The 24567-nt window shown below is 48.6% G+C and overlaps 1 protein-coding gene across 4 annotated transcripts in view; it reads right to left on the bottom strand.

The window, feature by feature from the left end:
• The window catches only part of Actn (alpha actinin), a 121228-nt gene that overhangs the window by 42800 nt on the left and 53861 nt on the right, over window positions 1-24567 (bottom strand). The gene's annotated exons all lie outside the window — the stretch shown is intronic.

Below are 24567 nucleotides of genomic sequence, written 5' to 3'. Positions count from 1 at the left end.
GCCAGCGTTATATCGCGAACCTCCAAAGAAAGGAAGTCATACCTGGAACTTCGGCAAGAGTGAGTGCACGCTCTTACACAACGATAAATGGAGTTGCACCGCTTCGGGGCAAAGTTCCTCGCACGTTATCTACACACGTCCGCCGCAGCTGATACGCAAATTTACGCGTGCTCTATCGTATCAGGAATATTGTGAATGGGCGTACTCTTGAATCAGTGCGCCGAAGCAAGAGTTACGGCGACTATACACTGACAGTACGCCAATGTCATAAGCTGAACGTTTCGTGTCGTTCCACAGAGTAAGCGAGCGACTAGCTATAATAAGTCTTTGCTACGAGCTATTACAGAGTACAGAGCATTTAAGTCCCAGGCCTTGTGCGCATGCCAGAACAACTCTATCGCAACTGAGCACACCCGTGAACGATTAGGCAGAAAATAATCATATAGTGACCGCACCGAGGAACGTTACTGAGTCGGAAACGTGACAAGCTACTGTTTCAAAGTGTTTGACAAATAAAGAACGAAGAGCGAAACACACTGATCCTGATTTAATTCGTAATCGGAAAAGTCTGGACAGCTTGGAAGGCATTTCTAAACCCGCTTCTAGTATAAGTACCGTATACTCACGCCGTTTGGTGAAGGCATATTGAGCTATCCTAAATCCTTCACACGTCATCTGAAGCTGTGACCAAAGCTCACACAGTGACGATCGACGATATCCGCCGAAAGAGAAGTTTGTTGAGCCGCACGGGCATCATGTACATCCGTTGTAAACACGGATGCAAGTGAGGCAAGCCATGAAGGCGTCACCACGTGATCAAACATGGTGGTGCCCATGGTATCGCCGTGAAAAGGGTGTTTTCGCTAGGCCTTGCGCGAATGGTCAGAATGGATCTTTTGGTGAGGAAAGAACGATTCTGACACTATCGCGCGAGAGCAAGCGAAAGGTTCCCTTTCCTAAACGTTACAAGGTCGCGCACCCCTGCACCATTTGAAATTCTGCCATGTTGTGTAATTCCGCTGTGTTTGCCTTTCGAGCCAATCAGATATACACTGCAGCTGCCGCGTGACCTAATAAGAGTCAAAATGATCGCGATGATCGATGTAAAATTAACAAATATGGAGATGACGATGGATTCCACAACAGCCTCCAGAGTAATACCACCGGTTACCCTGCGTTTAGCCCGAGTTAGAATGACAGTACGACAGATGTGACAAATTTATCAAAGCTTTGTATTCCTGGCATCAAATATCCCTCCTTCTTTGAAGACAGAAGCTAGAAGCTAGGCGGCGATATATCAGCGTTTAATTAGCAAGCGAAAGCGAATCTTTATTCTTAATCTGAGAATGTTCGGGATTGTTTTGCTAAATTGAGAGACCTTAATTTTGTTGCACGGCGAGCGACAAGTTGAGGCCGAAATTCCAAAATGAGGTCAGTGTCAGTAGAACCTGTAGCTGCGCGAGCTGGTTAAACTTTGCTTCATAGGAAAATATTTATTCAGGAAGTTGCAACACGACAATTTTTACTCGTCATTTTTTTTTTTTTACTATTCAATTTCTTTTCCCCGCTAAATTAACGCTCCAGAACCCGAAACCCTAGGGGGGGGGGGGGTGAATAGTGGCAAGCTTCAGAGCGCCCCTATTATTTCGATATGATAGCTTCTTTACACATCAGTTTCGTTTTCATTTCCTAGGAGGTGTAAGCATGGCGTGTGTGCCAAGACGTAGAAGGTAATCAGGTGGGAGGAGAAAGAACATCGTCCAAAACTTTTGGTACACGTTCCTGCTCGCTCGGTCGACCGCTAGTCGTCATGCGACCCGATGAAGCTGCACAGGCCACCGTCTTGTCATCGGTAGTGCAGCTCGGGCGGATTTCAAAAAAAGGAAAGTTGGCCTTCCATTTTTCTCGCCTGATAATAATTAAACCTGTTCCCGCCCAAAGACATTATAGTAGACTTTTTTAGGATTTCAGTCTCAGGACGGCTGTGCAAGTGCAAACTGAATTCGCGTGTCTCTTCAAGTTTCCCTTTAACAATCAGTATAAGTTGCACGTATTTGGAAACAAAAGTACAGCAGACGACGTGCTCAGCAGACGACGTGCTCATTGCCGACGTCGTCTGCACGCTGCTCTCGCGAGTGCGTCTATTTTGGCGAGCCTCACACGCTAGAGCGAGAGAGGGAGTCTAGCGGCGGTGGAAGACCGTTTTTCGCCAGCGGGCCCGCAAAAACGAAAGCCGGCACCGAGGGCCGCCATTTTTAGAACGCAGCGACCCAGTCGTGCACCCGAGTTCCGGGGTAAGGGGGTAGTGGAGAAGAAGGGGGACAGACGAATAACGAAGACGAGCGGTGTTGAAGCAGACGACGTCGGTCGAAACCAGTGCACCGTCCTTTCCCGAGGAGTTTGCAAGCGAACGGAAGCGGTGGATGAATGGATGTCGGTTGTCCTTTGAGGGCCGGCCTCGCACGCGATGATTCGTTTCAACGGAGACTAGTCTGCATTAGCTCAATGCCTACGCGCAGTGACGCCAAAGCAGAGAGATAACCTATGGGGCGCCACCTTCCTATATGTTGGTCACAGCTTATAACGCACGGTCAGGCAGACGTCGAGTTTCTGCCAGCAAAGAAGCATCGGGCGGCGCACTGCAAAGGTTATCCGTGCGCTCACGCCAGAGAACAGGGAAATCACTTAGAGGGCGCTACTTTCCCACACGTTGGCCACAGTTTATGGAGCACGGTTAGGGTGACGTCAACTTTCATTCAGCGCACTGCGGAAGCAAATGAGCATCGGCGGCGGCGCCATTGAGTTTCCCAGAAATACTACACAGGGAAATGTGGCGCTGTGTATATGGGAGCTGAAAACACGGCAGTTCATGCCATCATGGGAATGATGAACAATGTGTGCATTTGCATAAACTTCGTGCTTCCGGCTGCAAACGACTTCGTGACTTTTCAAATGGACCATATTCAACAAGATACCACGTTAAAAATGCCACACAATGATTACGCATGTGCATGCACTGGTACTGCCTTCAATTGTTTAGAAACTCAAGCTTTGAAATTGAGGTCAATAGGCGTAGGTCATCATCATCATTAGCCTATAATTATGGGCACTGCAGGACGAAGGCCACTCTATGCGATCTCCAACGACCCCTGTCTTGCGCTAGCTGGTTCCTGCAGTTTCGCAATTTGATCACCCTACTTAGTTTTCTGTCGTCCTCGACTGCGCTTCCCTTCCCTTGACACCCATTCTGTAACTTTGCCGGTCTACCGGTTATGTACTTCACGCACTACATGGCCTACGGGGTCCTATCCCCGTTCGCTCTCTGATCCACACTACTCTCTACCTGTCTCTTAACGTTATGTTACGCCTATAATTTCTCGTTCCATCGCTCTTTGCGCAGGCCGTGTTCTCCAGCTCGTTTGTTAACCTCCAACTTACTGCCACTTTGCAACGACTTTGCTAATCTCCCAGTCAGGATTTGTTAATCCCTGCCGTATGCACTACAACCCATTTTCATTATTCGGCGGATTTCCTTCTCATGATCAGGGTCCCCTGTGAGTAATTGACCTAGATAAGCATACTCCTGTAAAAACCCTAGAGACTGACTGGTGATCCTGAATTCTTTTTTCCCTTGCCTAGTTATTGAACATTACCTTTGTCTTCTGCATATTAATCTACCACCCCACTCTATAAGGGTAGATAGAGCCCAATAAATAAAGCCATAAGAACGTCTGAAGCGATTAGCACTAAGATTAGACCAATCGACGTACTATAGTCATCATTATAGTATCATTATACTCACGGTAGCTAATTAAATAACAACCTCGGCAGGCAGCATCCCCCCCCCCCCGCCCACACACACACTTTTTTTTTTTGCTTTGCGAGGCCTTGCACGCGGGATTGGTTTCAACAGCGACTATAGCTCGTCCATAGCAGCTCTCTATTTTTGCAATTCCTGCGTATTGACACCAAAACTACAGGGGGGATCACCCCATAGAGAGCGCCACTTTCTCAGATGCTCGCCCACAGCTTGTGACGGCTAAGGTGTCGTCTACTTATCTTTCAGCGTATAGCGGAAGCCATGGACGAAGGGAGTAAAATACGAGGGAGCAATAAACTACAAGAGGTAGTACTGCGTCGTGCAGCCAGCCTTCATAAGCTAACTCTCAGTGAAGCCACCCCCTTCGCAAAGTTTCTCTCTTTCTCTCTCTAAATGAATAATAAAAAAAAGTAGGGCCAGCACGTGACCCTGTATTCGGCGGGTTCGATCTCTATATGGTCCCAGGTAGCTTTTAACCGACGTGTTTCGGGTGCATAGGCAACTGCGATGTGCACACTTCGTCTTTCGATATGGTCGCACAATTCGGTCGGTTATATTTGCAACGTACATAATTAATCGTCTTGATTGCAACGTACTGGTGTGGCAGCCGCACGCTGCAGTCGCAACGGATGTCTTTTTCCGACGTTACTAGATCAGCTAATCTATAGCTAATCTAGTAACGTTGCTCTTTTCGGAAGAATGTCTGCTGAGCGCGGCGGTGGAAGAGATAACTACGATAAGATCGCGCGTAGGGCGCCACCTCATTTCTGGCTTCGAGACCCCCCCCCTCCCCTTCCGCTTTTCTAACGCGAAGCATTTTCGACGAGGTCAACACAGTTTTCTGTGACTTCTGCAACAGTTATTTGGGGTTAAGATGGATAGTTGGGCGTGTTGGTTAAGCATGATCTGTGTGTGTTCCCTCTTCGTCCACCATTGTTGTCGCGTCTTCACTTCAGACCACGGGTATTTGGGTGTCCGGCCGTTTTTCCTGGGCCCGTCCCGAAGACAGTGCAGTCTAAGGATGCGCGCCTCTGGGTATGTGGGGCTTTTCAATAAACATATTTGACGCCAACTTGAGTCACTTATAGGTTCCCAACAACGAACAACACCTACGTATAGTGACCACTGAGTAAGGCATCCGTTACGTAAGATGACAACTGTACACGACTCGGCTTGAATTTCACAGAACACGGTGACACGTACGTATACGTACAGACAATCCACACGTGGCACCATCACGCCTCTCTTCTCACTTCCTTTCAAACAGTGCGCCCAGTTCTGGCGGCAGACGGCACTGGGCGTGTCTCCATTTCGTTGCGGTAAAAGGCCGCCACTACATCCCCCCCCCCCCCAACCTTTTCTTCTCTTACGCTTCAACCTTTCGTTTTTGAAAGCGAGCCTTGTGTGTTCGTGCACGTCTGCCCGGTGCGGGGGAGGCTACGAGGCTACTTCTGCTTCTTCTGCCAGCCTCCGTGCTTGTGCAACAAGTTCGAAACCTCCTCCACTTCCCGGCTGAGCAGCCTTTCACCGCCATCATTTTTGTTGTTGTTGTCTCGTCTTCCTTCCGAGTTGCAACGCGTAACAACTCCCTCGCTCGCTCAAATTCGAAGCCGCGGTGGCTCCGGAGAGAGTAGCACACCCCGAGCACCAGCCGACGCAAGGAGAACAGGGTGGGCGCCTCGTCAAGCAGACGTCAAGACGCGTCAAGCAGACGGACCGACCGCTAAGGAGAGAGATGGCGCGGTTGGGGGAGAGAGAAAAGGAGCCTGAAGAAGGGTGGGACGAGAGATTAAAGATAAAAAAAGAAATTACGCTAAGAGAAAACGGCGGCCACCCCTCTTTCTCGAGGCGTGTATTGGGAATCATGGGGGGGGGGGCTCCCTCCTTGTTTTGGCTATGAGTCATCGCGAGCAGCCCGGGGGCAGACAAGGAGTTGTCCCTCGGGCGAAAAGGCAGGCGCCACTTCTTCGAGTGGGGGGGGGGGGGGGGGGGGGCGCACGTGCTCAGAAGCGCTGTAGGCGCCGAGAGACTTTTTTCAAAGCGCAGAAAGTTTCCTTCTTGGGGGCGCGTTGGCCTCAGTTGCCGCAAGCGTCCTGGTACTGGGACGGTCCGGGCGGATTGAGCGTCCCCTTCGAAAAAGGTGTGGTGGCGGATGCCACCTAGCTCGACACTTTCTACCTTTCTTTTTTTTTCCTGCGCCTGTCGTCCGCCTTTGGGACCCGCTGTCCGTGTCGACAAATAAATGAGCCTGAACGAAATTCACTGTTCTAAAATCTGTTCACGTTCCCTGCTTTCCCGTCGCCAATACTGCTGTCGCATCTTTGTATTTTCGGCCGGAGATCCACTAAGCTTTCCTTCCTTCCTTCCTTCCTTCCTTCCTTCCTTCCTTCCTTCCTTCCTTCCTTCCTTCCTTCCTTCTTAACTAACTAACCACTAACTAACTAAATAACTAACTACTAACGAATCAACTATGAAAATTAATTCATGAGGTTTCACGCGCAAAACCACGATATGATTAGGAGACACGCGGTAGTAGAGCGAAACGCCAAAGCCATTACGCCACCACGGCGGGTATCCATCTATCTGTTAACGTAGAATTTGCGCTTTTGCACCTCTAAGTGCTGCATCCACTCTGTTCCTGCTCCACGGGGTTTTTCGTCTGGCGTGTGGCCAGAGGCAAGCAACGGCACTGTTCGTCTGCTGCGACGTGAAAATTACTCAGTGCGCGGCAGCCATTCTGGAACCACACGACAGATTTGGGACAGACAATACACATACAGTCAGTGCACTTAGCTCTTGAGCGCGACAATTATCCAGTCGTTTGAGCGAACCGTAAACGTTATAATGACTGCCGTTCCTCGTGCAAATGGCCGTCTTTTTTCTTCCTTTCTTTATGTCCGTGGCTCCAGATTTGAGGCCGACGGCCGTCTCTTTAAATCCCCGGCTCACACCATTAACCGTTTGAATGAAAACAAATCGAGAAAGAAAAAAGAGAGACAAAAAAGAACGTGGGCAACCCTGGGCGGTGCTCGTTGGTAACAATGTTACCAGCGCCACCTGGGAGCCGGCGGGGGGAGCGGCCAGACGAATTAAAAAACGAAGCGGTAGTCGACCAAGAGCGCAACATATCTTCCGAGCACAGATTAGGCGTGAGCGAAGCCGCCGAAAGGCGAGAACCGGTTAATCCACGCGCGCAAAAACTGAAAAAAAAATAAAAGCGAGAAAGAAACATACGAGAAAGAAATGGCGGAGGCCGTCCGAAGTCAGGCAACGTGGTGACCTCAACGATATTAGCTTCGTTCAAGGAGCTCATACATCCGACGACGCGGAAGAGAAGAAGAAGCCTCATATTTCTTTCGCTGCGTTTACACTCGTGCGATATGGATCGAATCAGACAAGAGAGAGGACGCTCCAAGCACGATTTCTGGTGAAAGCATGACAACGCAGACGAAACAAAAAAGGTATACAGAGAAGCAGACGAAAAAAAAAGTAAAGCAAGGAAGAAAGAAGCAGACGACAGAGATGAAGAACAGAAGAACGCGTTACGCCCCCGAGCGCTAACACGAGACGCATGGGACGGTTTCGTTTCAAAGAGGCGCCGTGACAAACCAAGAACAAAAGAAACGTTAGCAACTATCGTCTCCGTTGTTACTGTTTTGATGTTCAAAGGAAAATTATGGAGGAGGATAAGCTGCGGCCTAGAGTTACTGTATATCGTAACTGCCCCACCTGTCGGCGAACAGGTGAACCCATCCGCGGCCGAGAAAAGGAAGGGGAAAAGGGCGACAACAAAGGGCCGCGAGGAAGATAAACTATTTATGAATGACTCTTAGTCCGAGCCGCAGCTGTTAGAGTTTATCTGAGCTCCTGGTCTTGATGGTGAATCCATTTGGCTGGATCTCATGTGTTTCACGTGGGTTATACCAGCAGTGGCCATAGTAGTGTATAGGTGTAGGGTGCTCTTGCGGTGTGGCGGTCCAGCTTTCCAAAGTGTAGGGAAGAGGAGAGGAAAACGAATGTCCACTCGAGAAAACATTCTTCGTTGGTAACTCCATCTTCAAAAGTTCTCGTACACTTGGTATAACAGATCTCGAGACGAAGTGCATTGACCAGCGTTTCGCAGAAACCTTCACCAAAGAAAGAGAGGAATAACTATATAAATAAATAAACGAAGAGAGGGAGAAAGAAAGAAACAGACAGGCAGATAAGTACAGATAAGACATGTAGATAAACAGATAGAGATATATAGATAAACAATGGCAAAGAGACACAGATTGACAACAAAAGACAGAGATCAAGAAAGACGACAAACAAAAGAAAGAGAGATAAAAAGTGCGGCCTTCGAAACTCCGCCGCCAACGCGCGCGACACCGACACTGTCGGGGGAACCGGGCCAATCTCGCCGTCTCCGTCGCACGCTGGCAAAATGGTCATCCGGCGCTACCCCCGTCGGCAGATATCTCACCACCGGCACACATTACACACACAAACAACGCCCGCACACACATACGCAATGCCCGCACTGTCTACCGCGTGTCGTTCCCATTTCCATCCATGCATGCAGGGAGGAGCTGCACCCTCGACGGGCGCCCCTCCCCCCCCACCCCCCCCCTCCTTTTTTTTATTTCTCGTCTCTATGCATTTCCGCAACACGCGGTTTCTGTCGCGAAGGCAAAACCAGGAGCTTATACACAGTGAAGGACTTCGGTAAAACGGCTCTTTCCGAGCAGACGGCGCGCGGCTTTCCTCTTATTGCCTTGACGACAAAGTGCGTTTTCTTCATCCTGACCTCGAGATTTTTTTTTCCTATATCACCACGGACTTCTCTCAATGAAACTACTTAAGGAGAAGCTATCCAAGAACGACGAGGAGAAAAGGCGGATAAACATCCATCGCGCCGCCGTAGCAGACGACGCCTGCATGCGCAAGAAGCAGACGGACGCCCCACTCTGGGTTCTGTCCTCAATTTTTTTTTAATCGGCTAGCAAATATGTCGTCGTCGTTTCCATTTGTTTAAGGACGTCCTTCGCGTGTACGACTCTATATTTATTCTACAGGCGCTACAAAGGTTCGATTATAGCTGAAAAAGAAAAGAGGCCTAAACATTGCTTTTTCGAATTTCGTGCCGAAACCTCGGAGCCAGTACCGTCAGTGTGATGTCACGGATTTCAAATTATATTTTCGTACTTGTGCCCCCGTGGCTCCTTAAACGTTCGCCAAACTAGCTAAGTTCAAGCTTTCGATCTTTTGCAATGCAACGTGTCCCAACTTTAACGATGAACACTTGAAGAGGAAGCTTTAGCTCGGGTGCTCCTATATCTAAACACACGTAAAAAGAGAATTCGTTTTTATCACTGCACCGAATTTGACGAGGTTTGTTGCATTTAAAATAAAAACTTAAAGCTAGTGACTGTTGGTACTGGATTTTTTATTTAGGTCGTCAATTCTTTATTAAATATTGGTAGAAATCAGTAATTTTAAGAAAACGAAACTACCAAGTTTACAGCTCTGTAACTCAGCAATGAAAAATGATATCACAATTTCGTGAATTGCATCTTAATAGTACGTCTAAATCGGACAAAATTTATATGTCACACATGATTCTCAATATGTTTAGTAAAATTGAAATACAGCTTGTGCAGAACCCTTGTACACAACGTAACAAATTCATGTAAGATATAAACTGACGTATCATATTTGTCCGCTTTGAATGATCTACTGGATGCCGTTTACAGAAACATGATATTTATTCTTGGTGCAGTGCTATTATATTTCGTAAAGTTCGCGGGTCTATTTCTCTACTGTCGAACTTTCGAATATTTTGAAATTTCTTTTCACAGAATTCAGGCCCTAAATCGAGCTTCCGCTTCCAACAGTCACTAGAAATTTAACTTTCTCTCTCAAATGCAACACATTTCATTAAAATCGGTCCAGACGTTATCTCGGGAAAGCGTTTTTGCGTTTTACATGTATCATAATAGGCCGCGTCGGAGTTGGGCCCGAGCTAAAGCTTCCTCTTAAGCCCTTATGTGCCACACTATAGTATACCTAATTCTGTCCAAAAATGGCCAAATTTTCGTTTTTGCGTCTTTTCTGGCTTGCCACGTCTTCATTCTCACGGTAAGAATGGCCTTTTTTTTATTGTAGAAGGATAATTACTAATACAGTTGAAATACCTTTTCTCTTTAGTGTCACTTTATAAGCGATGTGCGATGCTCTAGGATACACCGATTGGCACTCGACCGCGTAACAGACGAGCAAAGCGCAATGACTCAAGAAGACGGGCGCTTCCAGTGAAAAAGTTTGTGCAATCGCCGCTGCGCATGGACGAGGAAGTCATAAAGACTCGTGATGCATGCCAAAGGAATCTGCAGGTTCACTACAATGTAAACACCGCAAGTGCCCGAGACGAGGCAATAGTGTTAGCGCATTGCAGACGGTCTGTCGCCCGCGGCGAGGGTGGCAACCGATGCACGCGAAGACGACGCCAGATGAGCGTGCGCCACTGAAGCGCGACGGAAGACGCAGAAATTAATTGCTGACGCCTCTTCTGCGTGGGGGATCACGAACGCAGTGCGATGGCGGGTAGCGACAGCTGCTTTGGACGTATCGTCTGCTTCACCGAAAGAGCAGACGAAACTTCGGAGAAAGCGGAGCACTGACTCTAGCTGGGAAGAACGGTCGTCTGCTATGTTATCCAGGATAAATGAGACAGGCAGCTAGCTGGGGCCCCATATCTAGTACAGACGACACATAATGTCGCCTAGCCGGAAGAGTGTTTGCTCCTTAACTACATGGTTAAGCACCAAGCATTGGTTAAGGGAGCGTTCGCAAGGCATACGGGAACGCAAGTGACAGACCATCGACATGATCGCTAACACTGAAAGGGCTTTTGTCATAGAAAAAGAAAAGAATACTACATATGTATATAATCATTCAATGTTCGATATATGTTGTGAAACACAAAACATGTCTCTTTCATGTGCTCTGTATGTGTTTTTCATATTAAGATCAGTTGAAAGGTGTAGTTGATCGTGTCGCCTGTCCCTTAATGTATTCCCATCTGTTTTGGGTTGCCTTTACCCATGGCTTTAGAATGCAGTCCCCGTCCTGAACGCTTAATTTGTGTACAGCACATTAACGAAGCTACAATACTCAGCGACGCTACAGATAAGGAAGTTTAGTAGTTCACTATGGTCGTAATGAATAGCTCAGCAACATCACCTACAACCTGCTTCAGAAACAATATACGATTAGTTCCATCGATATCGAAGAGTCGATAACCTCTCACGCACGAAACCACACGAAGTCTTGAGCCCGCGGTATTGGCAGAAGTGGGCGCCTCTCGAAATTTACATTGTTCGTTCATGTAGCAGAAGTGTTCCATACGCGGAAGACGGAAAAACGAAAGCCTAGCTTCAGTCACAGAGAAAGCCACGAATGCATGCACGTCTTGCGAATGACCCGGCACTTGAGCTGGAAAGCAAGTCGCACACATACTCCTTTTACGCTACCGCTATTTCAAACTTCCGCCCCGGCACGGTTGAATGGTCACGCGGCACGATATCGCCCCTTTTTTACTATTATTATTCTGCTGCATCTAGCACTTCACGGCCGAGCGCCATTTCCGCGTTTCATAACACCACCTCGGCATATTACGCAGCGCCGTCGATGTTCGAATCGAGATCGTATCGAAAGCCGCGGAGACGCGTGAACGGCAAAAGCAGACGACGCCGCACTTCTTACGTTTATCGTCTGCATTCAAAGAGGTTTTGAGTGCCAGACGAATTTCGCAGACGACCAGAGATGTTTCTATGCGTCGGAAGTTTGTGAGGGTGGAGGAGGAAAATAGGTTCCGTGTTTAGCGGTACGTAACTCAACGTTTTCTTTTCTGAAGCGAACTGAGAGGTTCACGCCGACCTAACTTCCGGCACAAAAAATAAAAATAAAGAAAATTATGGTAAAAAATAAATGTGCACTGTTTCCACAACGCAAACGTACGCATTGTGCTCGAACCAATACTGCGTTTTCCTTCTGTTTCAGCTGCTAAGCGCTCACTGTGGTCAGAAAGAATAACACGAAGTGCAGAAATCCGGCGGTAAACAGCAACCTTGCTCTATTTTTTATTTATTTATCATTATTTTTCCTTATTATTATTTTTTTCATTTGACATGCGGACTTTGCTTGCTAGCATTGCGCGGCACAGACAGACGTCGAGGATAGCATATTGGCCGAGCATAAGTTAAGCTGGCCACACCATGCAGACGCTTGTTTGGGCCATAAGCTGGGAACTGTCGAATCGAATCAAGCAGAAGGCACAGCTTGGAGGCTCCTATCTAAATACGTGGTAACGGAGAAATCGTTTTTCTCGGCAACAAAAACAGCGAATTTGGTGAAGGTTCTTGGATTAAAAAAAGAACAAAAGTTATAATCTTAGTGAGTGATGCAAGCAGATTTTTTAAATCAGTATTGTTGAAGACTGGGAAATTTCAAAAAAAGAAAGAAAGAACTGAACTTTACAAATACATAAGTCGGCAATGAAAGACAATATTCCTATTCTGTGAACTGCACCTAATAATACATCCAAAGCGGACAACATTGATATACATTAGACCCCTTTGAAGTAAACCAGTAATTTGTGGTGGCGGTGGTGTTGCAGCAGGCGGAGTTAGCCTTGCATACATAGCCGGCGACTGTTCCGGCTGAGCCTCCTACGAGTGTCACTGCGTGCGTCCCCAATTTTTTTATTTTTTTTTTACTTTTGGCCTTCTCATCAATAAAAGTTTTTCACCACCACCACCATCCCCGGGTGTCGAAGAGTCACGTGTGTCGCACGAATGCAATCGGCAGTCGCTGCACCCTCTTCCCGATTGCCGCGGGTCCTCCGGGTAAAAGCGAAGTCTTTAAATGTCCCGTGCGAAAGACCATGCTTTTGCGCGCTGTCCACCATCCCTTTATCGTGCGTAGAACTGCGGGCATAGCCAAATTAAATGTTCGATGCCGCCGATATCACCGCAGAAGGCACAAAGCGGGGAAGCGCATCGTCCAGTCCTGAATAACCCAAGCCGGGGAGTGTACGCGGAGTCGCTTCTGAAGCGGTACAACAGCGTCGCTCCTTCGCGAGGAAGCCCATGGGTGACGCAGGCTTGGTTTTTGAACACAGTTATTTGAATACATTCATTTGAAAGGAGGAAATTCGACTTGGCCCCCATCTTAAGAGGAAGCTTTAGCTCGGGCCCAACTCCGACGCGGCCTATTCAAATACATGTAAAAACGCAAAAACGTTTTTATGAGATAACCCCTGGACCGATTTTGATGAAATTTGTTGCATTTGAGAGAGTAAGATAAATTCTAGTTACTGTTGGAAGCAGAATTTTTATTTGGGGCTTGAATTTTGTTAGAAAGATTTTCAAAAATTCAGAAGTTTGAAAAAAATAGAAGCATGAAGTTTATAAACAAATAGCTCTGCATCAAGAACAGATATCGCGGTTCTGTAAACGGCATCCATTAGATCATTCAAAGCGGACAAATATTATATGTAATTATACATCTTACGTGAATTTGTTACATTGTTTACGAGGGTTCTGCAAAAGTTGTAATTACATATTATTACATTTTTTTAGGTTCATGTGTAACATATAAATTTTGTCCGCTTTAGATGTGCTATCAGATACAATTCACAGAATGTCGATATCATTTTTTCTTGTTGAGTTACAGAGTTGTAAACTTGATAGTTTCGTTTTCTGAAAATTTGCAATTTTTGTCAATTTTTTATAAAATATTGACGGCCTAACTCAAAAATTCGAAACCAACAGTCACTAGATTTTAAGTTTACCTTTTAAATGCAGCAAACCCAGTCAAATTTCGTGCAGTGGTTGCCGAGAAAAACGAATTCTCCTTTTACATGTATTTAGATAGGAGCACCCGAGCTAAAGCTTCCTCTTAAAGCTTGCTCTTTAGAGCACTGATTAGAAGGTTTAGATTTGAAAGATTATAAATCCCTTCATCATTTCGTGAACCAGCTCGCGCGTCTGATGAATGCCCCGTTCCACTTGCGCCAGCCCTGTCCCCACCTCCCTGCACTGTGATGAAGCGAATGGCGGCGTGCATATCACGCTATGTTGACTTGGTGATACGAAGTCGAGCGAGTGAATTGAATGGACCCTATAAATATATATAGATTTACGCCGGGAGAAGCGGTGAAGGACGCAAGCGGAGAACCACCGTCCCACGTGCCAGGTGCGCGTGTACGCGTGGCAGACGATCGAGTACGGCGATCAAGTGTATGCGTAGCCCCCCCCCCTCCCCCATCCTCAAGGCACGTACCTCACGTGACCCGAAACCTGCTGCGTTCCCCTCGCGGCATACTGCCCAGGCAGTATCACCCTGTGCACGTGTATGTATACCTTGTCGCACTCACGTAGCAGGAATGGGGGAAGAGACGTGACCACCCAACACCAGTCTCGGCAGAAAACGAAATTTTTTGTTTTCCGTCGTCTTTCTCGTTTTGTTCGAGCACCACGAGTCGGAGACACTGATAAAGCTTCCAGCAAAAAAAAAGAAAAAAAAGAAAAAGAAACCAGAAGAAACTATGGCACTGAGACCGTTCAACTGCCGTAGTAAGATCTTGATGAGGGCTAGTTGGTTCATACTTAGAACTGAGGTGAAACAGCGCGAAAAAGACGAGGAATAGGTATTTGTTTCCTTGTGTCCTCGTCTTTTTCGCGCTGTTTCACCTCAGTTCTAACTGCCGTAGGCATGGCGATTATAGTATATGGGTTTCTCTAATAATCGTATTTGTGGCGTCAGGCGTTCAAGTAGACCGAGCTATTTACTGCGTTTCACCTTTCTGTGTTTAAAGTGTTTAAAAGCAAGGAGGCCACGGCCGAAACACTCGCCGTCGTCTGCTCGAACGTCCACGGCCGCAGATGGACGCGCACGTGACTCTACGCGACACATTCGAAATTTCGTCTGCTCGCATTCCAGCCAGCGCATGCGCACGCCCCGATCACGCGAGCGGGCGGCGCTAACAGCACCAACCGCACTTCGATGGGCCTTTCTGCAAGCGGTCCGGTTCCTTTTCTTTGCACACACGCCCGCGGTCGTGCAAACGACGTTTTTTTACGGTCGTCTGCTTCGCACGCCCACAACGCCAGGGGCTTCCGTTTCCCTTCAGCTGCGCTTCGCTTACCACGATTGTTTTATGTTCCGTTTCTTTATTTTCCTTTCTTCCTTTCTTTTTGCCTTTCTTTCTTTGTCTCTCAGGGGACCCGCGTTATAGAGGCGCCGACGAAGTTCATTCACGAAATATGAGGCGGAAATGGCCCTTCGACTTGCGGCTAAACGGCGATGATGGCGGCACATAACGTCTTTGATTTCCGAGAAAAAAAGGAGGGCGCATAAAAGTGCCCCCGTTTCGGCACCTGCAAAGAGAGGGGCTGGGTGGAAGCGCTAGGCTTCTGTACGCGGTGCGTCAACGTACGAAAAACCGGTAACCTTCCAGGATCCTTAATCAGGTGAAACAAAGAAAACCAAGAGTTCCGCAAGCGGGATCTCGGCTCCATCAACGCGAGAAAAGTATCGCAGATAGCACGCATGTTATAGCGAATCTCTCTTGACTTACACGTTTTGCAGGAATCACCGTTTTACCACAGAGAAAGTGTTCCCCACCATATCGGCGCGGGAGTACATGGCATGTAGAAGAAACAGCGTTATATGTAGGTAGAGAAACTTAAAAGCAAGTTTAATAACAGAACTGAACTCTGGGGTCTAACGTGCCAAAACCACGATTTGATTATGAGGCACGCCGCAGTGGGTGACTCCGGATTAATTTTGACCCCCATGGGGATCTTTAACGCGCCCCCAATGCAAGGGACACGGGCCTTTTTGCATTTAGCCCCCATCGAAATGCGGCCGCCGCGGCCGGTATTTGATCCCGCGACCTCGTGCTTAGCAGTGCATAGCGATAGCCGCTAAGCCTCCGCGGCGGGTCAAGTTCATGGCACGATAAATGTGGAACAAGAGCGTATTAAAGAAGACAAAGCCACAACCAAGCAATCCGTTTTTCGTAGTAGATGTTCTCCCTTCTGTCAGCGCCATAAAGCCACTTGCATGCCGGTAGGAGTTATTTCTCTATGCTTTTTCTTCTTCTTCTTCAAGGCGTGCCAGAAGCGTATCTCACGCGCATCGATCTAGATCCTATCGAGTCCCCATTATTGGGGACACTATATTTAAAAGCACAGTCAATAACTACTTGCTGCTATTCGCATTGTCTTGTATTTTTTATAAGACGCATTATTTCTTAATGCTTGTTTGCTTCACAAAATCCGTATATAACAAACGTACGCGAAATTCGTTTGGGTTAGTTATAGGCGAGTTTGCGTATATCGAATCATCCGATATATTGAACAATATATGAGCCAGTTCGTTGTAACCGGGTTCGACTGTATAATCGAAACAACAGCGCTGAGGAACCGCTTCCACGCGTGCGCGCTTCTGTGATTGTTCCTAGCAGAAGGCAACGACCGCAAGCAAACGCGCGCATAAGCTCCAAGTGAGAGGGGGAGAGAATGAGGCAAGAGAACCGAGTCGTGCAAGATGCTTGTGGGTAACGAGGAAAATCCTTTTCCCGCGCGCGGTAGCCGCATTATGGCCGCGTACCAAAATGGTCTCACACGCGGCGTTTGCAGCGCCACCGCTCTTGTCTCGCCGCAGACGAAACGTCGTCTGTTCCGGCCTGCGCTTCGTCGTCTGGTGTGCGCAAGCCCTAGCAGACGACAAAAAAAAAAAAGAAATCCAATGAAACCGCGAAAACCACGACCCTTTAAGAAAGCACGTGAACGAATGACCGTCGTAAACGGCTTTACGTTGCAGCTGGAACCGTTTCCTTTATTGGTGGCTCTTTCCCCTACGTTTTTCTTTTTTGTTTGTTTCAAAAAAGAAAAGAAAAAGAAAGCGCTTTTCCATGCGCGGTCGTGCACTTCAAGTGCACGTACCGCAGGAAAAAGGAAGCTACAAAGATTAAGAAGAAAAGAAAACGGGAAACGGAGAAGCGAGGAGCTTCGACGATGAGCACGGTTTCAGAAAATGACCGACGGTGCGATTTTTCATTTTTTCTTTCCTTTAGTGCAGGTGAAACTCGGTGCTAAAGGCGGCGCGAAGTTCATTGCGAAATAGTGGCGGCGGCGCCGCCGCTGAGTACACAGAATGAACAAAAAGAAATAAAGAAGCTGAAATACAGTAAAGAAAGAAAGAAGACATAATTGAATGAGAGAGCTCAACAACGTATAGAGCACTCTGTCAGCAAAGTTCAACGGGTCGAGGCCGTTCTCAATTTTGCTGTCTCTTTCCATCCGAGTAAAGTAAACAGATCTCAAAAGGCTATCTATGCTTTTGCGAACTGCACGCACCGGAAGCGATTGCAGGGGGCCGGAAATACGTCACGGTCGCCACGTTTTTCCAACACCTCTTGTCAGTTTCTCACTACATTACCTAGAGGGAAATCTGGCGCTGCTGCGCTGTGGTATGCATGGGAATGCCGGTATATTGTGGATTCGGATTGGCATCGTTCTCGTAGAGACAGGACACCTTGAAGACGCGCTTGGCAAGTACCGTTCCGTCTGTCACAATGATTCATTTTTTACTAGAACAGCACGTGAAAAGCTGTTTTAGCTTTATTATTACGCGAAAACATGTTTTGTTTAACTATGAGAACTTGTTATTGTGTGTACGACTACATGTTACGTAAAAAGTATCAGCGGGCCGCTAAAGTTGGACGACAGACGACAAGGTTCGCGCTCGCTTTGAAACAGTTGGTCGTCTGTTCTTGCTTTTCTTCGCTTGGTCATGCATCGTGGGTGAGTAAAGATGTAATATGCGTGAATGGAAACATTTCATGAAAATTTTACTTTGTAAACGCGTTATTTGCGTAGCCATATCCACGTTTTAGACGAAGCCTCTTACAACACCAGCCAACACGAGCCTCGCAGACACATATACCGTCATTCCCATGACGGCACGGTGCCCCCTTAAGAAACTCCCATAGACGGTGGCGCCAGATTACCCTCTAGGTGTTATAGTGAGAAACTCTATGCCTCTTGTAATAAGCACCTCCCACCGACTGCGAAAACGTTTCGTCTGGTGCCGCTTGGAAGTCCCTCCGAGAAGCTGCATACCGATTCACTCGGGCCATCGACGCATCTGCGCGTTCTCCCCGGCAACCTTGACACAACGACGAGGACGACTCGTGTCAACAACGCAGGCGACGACGACGACGAAGCACTCGACATCGAGCGGGTTGAGAGGAGAGATGCACGCAGCCGCGACGGGGGTGCTTCGAACCGGCGAAAGTCATTTGTCATCCCGCTCTTGCGACACTGAGAGCCAACCAACGGGTTACATCCACGCTCTCGCCGCCTCCGTCCCCCATTATCGAACATGCGGTGCGCGCAGCGTGCAGAGAGGGTGCTTACACGCGGAGAGATTGCGAGCCACAGTACGTGGCGCACATCGGAGGCAATAAGGCTTAGCAGGCGCAGGAGGGACGCCACCTAGCGGCAGTAGCGCGCACTTCAATGAGGCGAGGCGAACGAGGTGGAAGCGACGGCTGTACACAACTATACACAGCTCGTTTCACACTGCATGGGGACGATACGAAGGCTTATATAGATCGAAGACTTATCACACTGCTCACATTAGCGACATAAAAAAAGAAAGCGCCATATACGAAACAATGTTATCGGCATGCATCACGTAATCCGAAGTAAGATTAACTGCGACACCGTTACTTCGCAAATGATGACGTAATTATTGCACGAGAGGCGTCGCCGATCTGAACTTATCAGCAAACGAGCAGAATGACACGTTACTGCTACCAGCGGCCATAGCACACCGCTCGCGACCGAGACGTTGTACGCAGCATACGGGAAGCACAAATGGGCACAGATAATACGTGATTCGACGTAACCTTACGTCCATGAGTTGTGGCTGCGATATTTGGAATAGTTGCAACAGAGTGCTAAACTGGGTGAGTTGAGTGACTTTCACAGTAAAAGCAGCGCAAGAAATAACGGCCCCACAACACAGATGTACACAAGACAGGCGCTGAACTAACAACTGACTGGTTTGTTGGACACAGGAAAGAAATAAACACAAACAGTCCGCCTGCGCGCGCGCAGCCTCACGCTGTACTCGTATTCGCCACATCTTTCGAGGAGGCTGATCGTGCAGGTCGATGACAGATAGGACGGAAGCGCAATGTTCGCGGTCTTTCTTAATGTGGAAACTTTCAATGAGTTCACCTTCTTTATGATCCACGTGCCTAAAGATGACATGCGTTCTTTAAAAAAGAATGTTTACAGCTATACCTGAACGGCAATGTGCTGAGAGATGTGACAAAAGTGTGGCATTTAAATTGTTGTGCTGGCGTGACCTTCCGTTAAGGCAGGCGCCAGTCTGCCCAATATGCGCATTCTTCCACACGATAGTGCGATGTTACATAAACAGGGTCACACGCACAGGTAACAAATCTATTACGATGGTTAAACAGAGCACAGGTTCTTCCGTGACTGGCCTGTTCTTTTCCTGTCTACTGCGGCACAGGCTCATCCGACTTATCCTCCCTAGATGAAAAAAAAAAAGCAGGTCAAGGCCCTTGGCAGTCTTCTTAGCATGAACACTGAACTTCCGTCCCATCTATCAACCTGCACGATCGTGAAACGAGCCTCCTCGAAAGATGTGGCAAATGAGGCTGCGCGGGCGCAGACTGGCTGCCTGTATCCATTCTTTCCTGCACGCTATAAACCAGTCAGTTGTTAGTTCCGCGCCTGTCCTCTGTACCTATCTGTCTTGCGTTGCCGTTATTTTAGGCGCTGCGTTAGCTATGACGAAATAGTTGCTCCGTAGTAAGCGTCTCAGGCCAAAAAACAACCGTTCTACATATATCTACATGCGGCTGCGAAGCGCTCCCAGTGTGATGCTTCTTTGACCGCACTGTATACTTGCGCACAGTTTCCTCGGCGCTGCCGGCCCCTAAGTAGGAAACGGATTATTACTGCTCACACTGCGACGCCCGATCGCGCCAGCCTCGCCTGGGTCGACGCGCCCGGCGAGTTCGACGCTTCTCGCGGACGCGACGGCAATCACGCTGTCGATCTGCTGCGTACAGGCGACGACAAAAGTGGTATACCCCACGCAGCAGGAGCCGGAGCAACGGCAAACTGCATCGCAACGCCACCTACAGGCGGTATCTGGGATCGAGACAGCCAATGGGTGTCCTTTATTATCTGCAAGCATGTCGCTTGACTCGTGTCAATGTTTCGTGCTTCAGCTCGCCAAAATGTCGAGCGACGCCGCTGCAGTAGCAATATGCGTGGAGTACACCACTTTTGTCGGCGCCTGTACATACTCCCGATGGCAAAAGCTCTACCGGTTAGGTGGCCCGCTCTCTCGCATACGCCCTCATCGGAGCTGCTGGCTTAATTCGCCGAGAACGACACGTTATACGACGCGACGGAACGTTGGCACGGGGAAAAAAACACTCGTAGCACGACAAAAGACAATTTACGTCGAAGTATATGCGGACCCGTCGTGGTTGCTCAGTGGCTATGGTGTTGGGCTGCTGAGCACGAGGTCGCGGGGTTCGAATCCCCGCCGCGCGGCCGCATTTCGATGGGGGCGAAATGCGAAAACACCCGTGGTACTTAGATTTAAGTGCCCGTTAAAGAACCCCAGGTGGTCGAAATTTCCGGAATCCTCCACCACGGCGTGCCTCATAATCAGAAAGTGGTTTTGGCACGTAAAACCCCATAATTTAATTTACGTATATGCGTGCACAGACGCTGAATTAATGCCTCCAGGAGGGAGAAAGCCACAGCACCGCGACAACTTCCCACAGCGGCAAAGCGCGAAAATTAAACGGCATTGTTTAAAGGAACATGGAGACGAAACGCTAAAGGGCCCCTAATTACCGCTGTTAGCTCGAATGGGAACGGTTGGCTTCACTATCGCATTCACGCTACTTTCCCAAAGTTTGCTCAGTATTCCCGTAGCTGCAGACGACTTACCGTACATAAGACACCCGACCACAAGTCAATACCTACAGTCACCTTGGCAATCGCCGAAGACACCTTCAACTTCCGAATTTCGGGTCTCGGCTCACCAACCGACAGCCGTTTACCCTCGTGACGTCACGGGCACTATACGTACCCTACAGCGGCGTCACGCGTCGCGTGACGAATGCGGATCAGAAAAGCTCGAAGAGCAAAACGAAAGACAGAAACTTATTGGTCTGTACAGCACGAAAACCACGATCTCATCATGAGGCACGCCGCACAATATAGCGCGCTCCAGATTAAATTTTCCACCCCACGGGGCTCTCTTTAACCTGCACCTATAAATCTAGGCACGCGAGCGCGCGTTTCCCGCGCATCATAGAGTTTCTCACTACATTATCTAGAGAGAAATCTGGCGCTGCTACGCCGTGGTATGCATGGGAATGCCGGTATATTGTGGATTCGGATTGGCATCGTTCTCGTAGAGACAGGACGCCTTGAAGACGCGCTTGGCAAGTACCGTTCCGCCTGTCACAATGATTCATTCTCTACTAGAACAGCACGTGAAAAGCTGTTTTAGCTTTATTATTACGCAAAAACATGTTTTGTTTAACTATGAGAACTTGTTATTGCGTGTACGACTACATGTTACGTAAAAAGTAGCAGCGGGCCGCTAAAGTTGGAGAACAGACGACAAGGTTCGCGCTCGCTTTGAAACAGTTGGTCGTCTGTTCTAGCTTTTCTTCGCTTGGTCATGCATCGCGGGTGAGTAAAGATGTGATATGCGTGAATGGAAACATTTTATGAAGATTTTGCTTTGAGAACGCGTTATTTGCGTAGCCATATCCACGTTTTAGACGAAGCCTCTTACAACACCAGCCAACACGAGCCTCGCAGACACATATACCGTCATTCCCATGACGGCATAGTGCCCCCTTAAGAAATTCCCATAGACGGTGGCGCCAGATTACCCTCTAGGTGTTACAGTGAGAAACTCTATGCCGCGCATCGAAACGCGACCGGAATCGAGCCCGCGACCTCGAGCTCACCAGCGCAACGTCATGGCCGCTAAGCCACCGCCGCTTCGGTCAATCAACCCTCATTCATCAAATAAACGCATGATTTTTTTAAAGAGCATCACAGTCTGTGTCGGTCTACGACGTTTGTTCCTCCAAACGTCATAGACCTGAGGGCAACAGACTTGAGTGCCCGACTATAGACATCCTACACCCAAGTTCTCTCTCTCTCCCTCTTTCACTCCCCATTACCCTCCCCACGTGTAGGGTAGCAAACTGGACTCAGTCTGGTTAACCTCCTCCCTGCCTTTCCGTCTTCCCTTCTCTCTCTCTCTCTCTCTTTGTTCCTCCAAGTGTTCACCCCCCACCCCCTACTCCTGCTACAGGTGGGTGCCAGCGACGTCAAAGTCGCTTCCGCAAAGGACAGGAAGTCGTATAGATGCGGTGTGTATATTAATTATGCCGCAGCGCGATGGAAAAATTAAAACCCGCCGCAACCCCCCCCCCCCCGGTGCAACGAATGGCCACTCCCCCCCCCCCCCTCTCCCACATGACCACTGCGCCGGAATGTCCGAGGAGTGCCCGGCGAGATGACGGTGTAATACGCTGTACAACACACACTAGCGTCCCATTTCTCCGGGCAAACGCGTGTGCGCCGACCTACATACACTGCCGAAAGCCAGCCGGGCTGGCGCCGTCGAATTCGTTTACTGCTGTCGAGGCGCTATATGACGCCGTATATAACTCTCGGTATAGTTCGAGGCAGTATACGTGGTAGCGAGTTTTAGAAATGGCGGATCCGCGCTTAAATCAGCGTTTCGAAGCACCAAACTCGGAGTAGCGAGAAAATTATTTTTTAAATTATTTATGTATTTCTCTTTTGCTACGTCTACCGCTCTCGCTAGGCCGAGACTGATATGTCGAAATTCTGATTAACGGGCGGTAAGCTGAACGCAGAGGCTGCAGAATTGTTATCAATACGCTGCGAAGATCCTTCGGCTGCGGATAGGTCGGCAAACAAATTGCTGGTTAAGTAGTTCTTCTACTACTGAAGACGTAACAAAGAAAACTGCACACTGTCTTTCTTTTTTATTTTTTTTTTATTTATTTTTTTTTGCACAGCTGTATTTCCCATGGCCCGAAATCACCATAAACGAGTCAGTCCAACTTTCCTTGACGTGGAACTGTTATCGACGGCATACGGGGTTTAGACCCGGAGATACATAGCGAGGCTCGGGCAGCTCACCGTAAACTACTTGTTCTAACACTCCTCGACATGGAACTGTCATCGGACGCTATGCGGGGTTTAATAATAATATTTGGGGTTTTACGAGCCAAAACCACTTTCTGATTATGAGGCACGCCGTAGTGGAGGACTCCGGAAATTTCCACCACCTGGGGTTCTTTAACGTGCACCTAAATCTAAGTACCACGGGTGTTTTCGCATTTCGCCCCCATCGAAATGCGGCCGCCGTGGCCGGGATTCGATCCCGCGACCTCGTGCTCAACAGCCCAGCACCATAGCCACTGAGCAACCACGGCGGGTGCTATGCGGGGTTTACGCCCGGGGATGCGCAGCAAGGCTCGGGGGAAGCTGGGGAGCGCGCGAGTTGCAGCCCGTGACGCGTGCGTATAGCGTATGCGGAAAGCGCGCAGTTCCAGCCATCCGGAACGCTCGCGCCGACCGGGCTGCGCGAAAAAAAAAAAAAAAAACACGCGGTGGCCCCGTTCCTCCGCGGTGCTCGTCGGTGTCGATCGAGGGGGGGAGGGGGGAGGGAGAGGACGCATCCGTAAGAAAGGCGGGACGGAGCACGCTTGCTGCTCGGCGTGTGACCGAAAAAAGAAAACGAAGGGAAGCGCTCGGCACGAGGTCGGAGAGGAATGCACCGGAGAAACCCCAGCGGTGACGTCACACACTCGGCCTTCCTCGATTTCCAATCCCATCTCTCTCTCTCTATCTATCTCGAACTTGTTCATCGGCCTGCGAAGTGAGGCCCGCTCATTAACTGCGTGTTTGTGTTCCACACCAAAGGCACGCGGTAGAAGGGTTTCGAGCATGACGCATATACTGCCGGTTCTCGTACAGTGCGCAATCCAGTTGTTATTTAGCTCCCACAAGGGGGGGGGGGGGCGTGACGTGTATGTGTACATATTAGGTATGTGTGTGTGTGTGTGTGTATGTATGTATGTATGTATGTATGTATGTATGTATGTATGTATGTATGTATGTATGTATGTAAACGCGTGTGTGGGTGCGTGCGCATATGTGCATGCATACGCACACAAAATGTGTACGGCAACACCTCTCTGCAACAGGCACCTCCTGTCAAGGCATGTCTCGCACATCTTTTTCCGTTGCTGGCTTGAACAGATGCTAAAAAGGGAGCAGTGTGTCGGGCTGTATTATTGCATTATAGTAAATAAAGCACCTGCAATAACGAAACGGGCACTCTTCGCGACATGTACAACGCTCAGCGAGCCTGAAAAGACGCCCTAAATCGAAATTCCGCTTCCAACACAGCCGGTAGATCGTACCGCTTTTCTAGCCTTAAATGCTACGAGTTTCAGCCTGCAAACCGCTTCAGCGGTGGTGCGTGTTTGAATAGAAAAATCGGAGTTGGCCCCGAGCTCAGGCTTCCCTTTATTAAGATGTATTAGGAGGCTTTGGCTTATAGGACCC

The sequence above is a fragment of the Dermacentor albipictus genome, chromosome 7, assembly GCF_038994185.2.
Source record: "Dermacentor albipictus isolate Rhodes 1998 colony chromosome 7, USDA_Dalb.pri_finalv2, whole genome shotgun sequence".
In the NCBI taxonomy this organism is placed as follows: domain Eukaryota; kingdom Metazoa; phylum Arthropoda; class Arachnida; order Ixodida; family Ixodidae; genus Dermacentor; species Dermacentor albipictus.
This window is presented reverse-complemented; position numbering and strand designations above follow the sequence as displayed.